Raw genomic sequence first — 7,326 nt, forward strand, 5'->3', positions numbered from 1 at the left:
AATATTAAGATCCCTCAAATTTTCATATTTCTTTGCATGTTTAGTATGTTGGCTCACATTTGTAATTGAAATACCTAACCAGAATACATGGAGCTCCTCATCCACAAATTGGAAATACACTTTTGTATCTTTTATCTTGTGTTGACTAGGAATTCACAAATTGAGAATATATGACACTTCATGGTTGTGAGCCATGGAGAATATTGTAAATCACCGAAAGGATATGCCAAATAACTTTGGTTGACCCCATCCATTACAAGGTTGAGTCTCAAACTTTAGGATAAAGTCCAACCACTAGTCAGTATGTTTCAATGCCTTGTAATCCATAAGAAAACATAGTGCACCATCAAAGGAACAAGTTTTAGAATGCCATGACATAAGGACACTACATTCAACAATTTGAATATGTATGGGATCTATGGTACGATGGGGAAGTGACAAAGCACTTCATTGGTACTATCCCACCTTGCATGATATTCTAATACAATCAATATCATATTTTGGGCACATATTTAAGCTCTTAAATTTATATTTGAAGTTAGTTTAGTGATTATCACATGCATGCAACATCACTTTTCCACCATTTTAGGCACACATATATGCTTTCATATCCAATTTTTATAATAATTTAGTCATGAGCATATGCATGGATCATGTTGTTCCTAACTTTCAACCTTTGCACCACCATGTTTGCCTCATCATGAGGGTTAGGCATGACATTTTTTAAATTAGAAAAATAGGTTTTTTGAGCAACCTACAATCCATAAACCAATGATATTATAGACTTGAATCACCAACATGGCATATGCTATAAATGCTAGATCGCCATATACCTAAATAAAGCTCTTTACACTAAGGCATCCATAAAGGTATTTCAAGTTTTAAGAACAATAAAGATGCATTGAGCCTAGATATTCTTGATCCATCATATAGTTGTAATATCCTGATTCGCTAATAAAAGCACGCGCATGAACTTGTCTCAAATGAATATGAAAAATGGGATAAATGAAATTTTTTTAAATTTCCCCCTATCCCTCCACCCGACTGACGAGCTGGAGGGGGAGGGAAATAGTAGGAGCCATTAAGCTCCTTGTTGGAGCCTTATGGAGGGAGGGGGGACATGCGTGTTGACACGCAGGGGAGGGAAGATCCCCCCTCCCCTCCACTATTTAAACGAGGGGGGGGGGGGGGGGGCGCTGAGGATGAAAAAAGGCTGGAGCCGTGAGGAATAGAGGAAGAAGGGTCGGAAGAGGCCGTGCCGTTGTTGCGTCGTGTGGCAACCAAGAGAGAGGGAGGAATAGAAGACGCTGAGGCCTCACCGCCTGATCATCACGCCTTCACTCGCCGCCGTAGTCTGCCTAATAAGCTTCCCCCCTCCCATGTGGAAGTTTTAGAAGCTTCCTGGGGGGAAGCTTCTAAAGGACCTTCTTAGCCCCCTTTCACCCCCCCTCTTATGCCCTTTTTAAAACCCTTTGTTTCCCCCCCCTCCCGGGTTTAATCCCCCTAAGCCCCTTGTTTCCCCCCTTCCGGGTTTAATCCCCCTAAGCCCCTTGTTTCCCCCCCTCCCGGGTTTAATCCCTCTAAAGCTTTTTTCCCCCCCTCGGTTTTAAAATCCCCTAGGATTTTTAAATTCCCTTTTCCCCTTAATCCCCTCCCTTGACTTTGGGAACCTACCCCCGGTTTTAATTCCCCTAAGCCCTTTTCCACCCCCTTTTAACCCTTTTTCAACCCCCCTCATAACTCTTATTTTCCCACAACTCCCTAAGCTTTCTTCCTAATCCCCCCCCGTATCCCCATTATTATTTCCCCCCCCCCCCCCCCCCCCCCCCCCCCCCCCCCCCCCCCCGAACCTAAAAATCCAAAACATCATCATGGCCTCGGATGGTATCCCGTAAGGGAGAAATAGCCGTGAGATAAAAGATAGGGAGGGAAAGTAGAGGGAGTGAAAAGAAGAATTGAAGGAGGAAGAGTGGGAAAAAGATAAAAGAAAGGGAAGGGAGGAGAATAAGTGCTTTCTATTCCTTCTACCCCAAGTCAAAATCCTCCAAGGGTTCCGTGGTTGCAAAACCACACTCACCCATAAACTTTTTTTTGATCCAAAGAGACGGTGGAATTCCAGAAGAAAGAGAAAAAGGCTATCTCACATTCGAACTACGATGCCGTCGAAGAAAGTCCAAGGTGTAGCTGCGGGAGGGTCATCTCCCGGTATCCATGTGGATATCTCACCCCAAAACCAGGTTTTTCTTCTTGGCTTTAATTCGATTTTAAGTCGATCATGTAAAGAAAAATTGTTAAGGATAGGATATAATTGTTCGAGTTATTTGTAACGAAGGAGTTTAGCTTATGAATGACAATGTATAGAACTTAGCTTTCTTCAAATTGCATCAAGCATTATAAATTACGAGCAAGATTAACCATTTACTATAGTAGTATATTTTAGTTAAATCCTAAGGTGTAGAAATTATATCTTGCACCATTAGTCTTATTCCTTTCGCAACGAATCATTGTAAATGGATAAATTCATGAAAGGTTTCTTTCGATGCTCAAATTACTAGGAAGTTATCTTTGCTAATTGTACATCTTAGCAAGGCAAATGTTGTTATTTGGCATGAGTTCATCTGTAAGGAAAACGGAAGTCAAAATTAAGCTGTATTGACTGGAAGTAAATTGTCACAAGGATAGCAAGACCGTGACAAGACGATTAATGTTACCTTCCGAAAGATAACTGAACCAATCTAAACATAGAAACATTCATACCCTAAACACTTGACTACTTTCCTTACTGTAGGGACAATCAATTCATAAAGATAAGGAACTAGGGTTTGTCCCTAAGGTTCTTAAAGGAAGAAACCCTAGGCTTGACATACGTCAGCTTAAAGAATCTAAATAGATTATTCCATCACAGGACTTGTGCAACAAATATGAAATCATTTAGTCTTGTGATTGATTCACAAGGAGAAAGGGTAAAAACCCTCATCAAGGACGGCAGATCCCTACGCAAGTTATCTTGCAAAAAGACGTATTTTTGGATATCCTTCTAAACAAGGAGAGTTGTAAGCCGGAAACTAGCATATCTAAGGCACTTTAGGGTTAACCAAATTGGGTATGCCCTACACCAGAATGTAAAAGATATTGCCAATTTACAAGACACCTTGGGAACGAGTGTTGATACACTCAAAAAGGAAAGAACACTTCCTTAGCAGTTTGCCAAACAACTAGGTTGTTTAATGGAAATGTTTTGCTTCCTAGAGATTTTAGGACTCTGTTTGAATTATGAATTACAAGTTAAATGAGTACCTATACTTCAGGTTAAAGGCCTGAAGGGAGAGGCAGCTTCAATTACCCTCGACTGCCTGCCTAACCCTAACCAAGGGGGTTGTTGACCGCGCCGGGAACGTGGACTGAACCCGCCGTGAGAGGTCTCTCCGTTGAGCTCTACTTGGAGTAGGAGGACGCTTGGGTGCCAGGGGGGGCTCTGGCCGTAAATCCCTCGCCTTCCGGGTCCTGCACAAGAGGCTAACGTGACTCGGGATTGGATCTCGAGGCCCACATACTAGTTGACGGGCGGAAGCTTGGAATAGTGATCCCTAGGGATTACTGGATAGCCTTCGGGCAGATTATGGACAAGCCTACGGGCGGAACTCCTTGTATTTCAAAGATAAAATGATGAAATATTAAAGAACTTGCTTGATACTGTTTTACTATGTCACGTGATAAGATTACGTGAACCCCATGGGTCCGTCCTACGGTTGGGTGGTCCCGGTTAGCCGGGAACTTTTCTAAAAAATCTCGAAGAACAGCGGAATGAACATCATCATCAAAACGAATAACGAGAACGATGACCTAGAGTTACGTCTTACCCGATTTACGTTGTTTTAGGGGAACGGAATGGGACTATGCCTTATGGCAGAGAGGTTGAGCTTTGCATCCCTCTCGTTTCCCATTCTCCTTGAACCAAGTACAGCGTGAATCCGCTTTAGACCTGGCGTTTCTGCGTAAAGTAGTTCGCTCGCTTCTGAAAAACCCTAATTTCGGTCGATCCTAAGTGGGAAACGGCTAGGATACTTCCGCTACGTGGCAGACGCGGGAAGACCTAGATCGCAAAACCCGTACATTCCATGGGAGTGTCGGGCGGAGTTTTCTAGACATCCTTTCCGATGGACTGCTAAGGCATATCCTGGATGATACTAGGGGACACGTTACAAGTTGGTATCAAAGCCGACCAACAACGGAATTGTTTGTATGAGATCTCAATAAAATGAAGTAAAGAAATTGTTGCTGTCCAAACATTTTCTCATCTTCAATGCTGTCTTGCAGAACTATGAAGCGTGGAACAAGTTTTTGGTATTTCGGGTCATGTTTATGACTGCAATGCATTCTCCGCTTTATAGACAAAGAATTGGGATGATGAACATCCTGGAGCAGATTTATAATCCATCACCTTTATACATAGAACGAAGATGGACAGGGTCTTCAGGAATCTACTACATAGCCGCCCACCAGTTTGCTTATCTACAGACCAACCTAAAGAGGATCAAGTGGTTGGAAGACTTGAAAGTCGTGAAGCTGTTCATTTTTGTGGAAGCTCACGTAAACTCGACTTTACATATTCAAGGTCGGAGGGTTGAAATGAACTCATATGTATATGAGGAAGTAACCTGTGTAATCCCAGCCGACAGGATTAAAGTGTTGGGCCGCCATGAGAAGTATGGATTCCAACGGAAAGGGTTTATCCGGAACTTCCAATGAATTATCGATTCCTAAAGATCCATGACCCAAAACCCTACTATTACACAGTTCCTGTAGACAAATGCAATACAACGTTGTTCTCCCCAAACTGAATGTAATGATTGGATTATCATCACACGGAACGTTGTATAAGGCTATGCCCATGTAAATACAAATAAAGACTTCTTTTTATCAATATCTCGCTGTGCATAAGAGTTGTTAAAAAGTTAAGTAGCTTCATTATTTATGAGATAGCTGAACTAAAAAAATGAAAGTTAAGCCATCATCGATTATTATATAATAACGTTAAGAAAACTTTTATCCAGGCACAACCCCAGGTACAGGTTCCAAATTCGCCTCCTACATCAAGTACTGCTGTGACCCAGGAGAAGAAGTTCCTCCTCAAGCAGATAAAGCCACCCGAGTTTGATGGGAGAGGCAGATTCGTCCAGGCTGATGCTGAAATTTGGATTGAATCCATGGAGGATTACTTTGAAGCAGCTGGTACTGCACCTACAAATCAGGCCATGCTCGCCAAGTTAAAACTCATCGGCGAAGCCAGACTTTGGTGGAAGCAATGGTGCAGGGATCAAGGGACTTCAGAGGGGTCCGTTACCTGGGAGAAGCTGAAGAAAGCCGTGCAGGGAAGATATTTGCCACCTGCATATCGCACGCAGAAAATGAATGAGTTCTACGAGCTAAAACAGCTAGGACTCACTCTTGACGCATACTACTCTAAATTCGTCTCACTCTTAAAGTATGCGCCACAGATGGACATGACGCAGCAGGTGTCCAAATTTTGTGCAGGCTTAAATCCACCCATAAATACCCATCTCGAATCTATGCGTCCATCAGATCTTTAGGATGCACTCATTCAAGCGGCGCCTATAATTCAGGAGGTGCAAACTAGACCAAGGGGTAACAAAACTTGGTCCTATAGTGACCCGAACAGAGGAACATTCAGACCTCAAATGAAGAGAGTTCAAGGTCATAATCACGGACAAAGGAAGAAAGCAAGGACAAATAACGTCAAAAACTTTGTTCCTACTCAAAGTAATGGCCGAAACCTCCGTTGTTTCCACTGCAACGAACCCGGTCACTTCAAGAGGCAATGTCCCAAGCTCAGCGGAGGACATCGTCAAACGCCTTTCCAAGGTGCAGGCCGCGGTCAAGAAGCCGCCACCCGTGGAAGAGGAAGAACTGCCTGCATTGCCAATAGACAAAGATGCGAAGAAGAAGAAGAGGAAGATCCGACTATGGAAGCAGAATTTGAAAGAGCGACAGTCCATGCCGCTTTACACAAGAAAGGGCCGAATCGCCAGTTTTCGGTGATTCAGACACCGTCGGACTATCAAGGTAAAGGTTTCAAAACCTTGATTGATTGTGGCAGTACACATTCCTTTATCTTACCAGCATGTGCAAAAAGATTAGGAATAGCCACACTAGAAGCACCTACCCTGCTTGTGGAATTGGCAAACGGTCGCGAGGTAACTAAGGTGGAATTCTTTCTGGGAGGAAAGAAAACCTCAGTCAAATTCAGAGTCATGAATTTAGGTATCCATGAGTGTCTACTCAGGATGGATTGGCTTAAGCCTAATGACGCCTACATCCACTGTGGAAAGGGTCAAGTTTCCTTTCAAAACTTTGAAAGGGAGTTTGTCACAACTCAAGGTGAGGCAGGAGTGCCAAGAATCCAATTAGCCAAAGTATCTAGGATCATAAAAGGAGTCAGAAAAGGATTACCCGTTTACCTGATCAAACTCAACAAGTTAGATCAAAAGCAAGAGTCTTAGGAAGGACCTTCTTGGCTAAAGGAATATGCTGACGTATTCCCTGAGGAATCGATTGAACTTCTGCCTCCAAGAGAAGTAGATCATGAGATTAGGCTAGTGCCTGGAGCTGCACCAATTGCAAGGAGACCTTATAGAATGTCCATAACGGAAGCAATTGAGTTGAAGGAACAACTCAAGCAACTGTTAGATCAGGGTTACATCCGACCTAGCAACTCACCATGGGGAGCTCCAGTACTATTCTAGAAAAAGAAAGATGGGACACTTCGACTATGTATTGATTACCGAGGGTTGAATCAATCAACAATAAAGAACAAGTATCCTATTCCTAGAATAGATGAGCTTCTAGATCGTCTTCAAGGTGCAAAGATCTTCTCCAAGATTGATCTCAGGTCAGGTTACTATCAGATAAGGATCAAGGAAGAAGATATTCCAAAGACGGCCTTCAATACAAGATATGGGCACTTTGAGTTCTTGGTTATGTCATTCGGGCTTACAAATGCACCTGCCACCTTCAATAGATTAATGCAGGATATTTTTAGACCATATCTTGATGATTTCGTGCTTGTCTTCTTCGATGACACTTTAGTCTATTCCAAACAGGAAGAAGATCATGAACCTCAACTTCGGATTGTCCTTGAGACAATGAGGTCTCATAAGCTGTATGCAAAAATGAAGAAGTGTGCATTCTTCAAGCGGCAGATTGAATATCTGGGATTCATAGTATCATTAGAAGGAATATCAGTAGACCCAGCCAAAGTCAGAGATGTGCTTGAATGGCCAATACTAGTATCCGTCAAAGAGATAC

This window comes from Lygodium microphyllum, chromosome 21 (genome assembly GCF_053477565.2).
Source record: "Lygodium microphyllum isolate KBCC chromosome 21, Lygodium_microphyllum_v1.1.10, whole genome shotgun sequence".
Classification (NCBI taxonomy): Eukaryota; Viridiplantae; Streptophyta; class Polypodiopsida; order Schizaeales; family Lygodiaceae; genus Lygodium; species Lygodium microphyllum.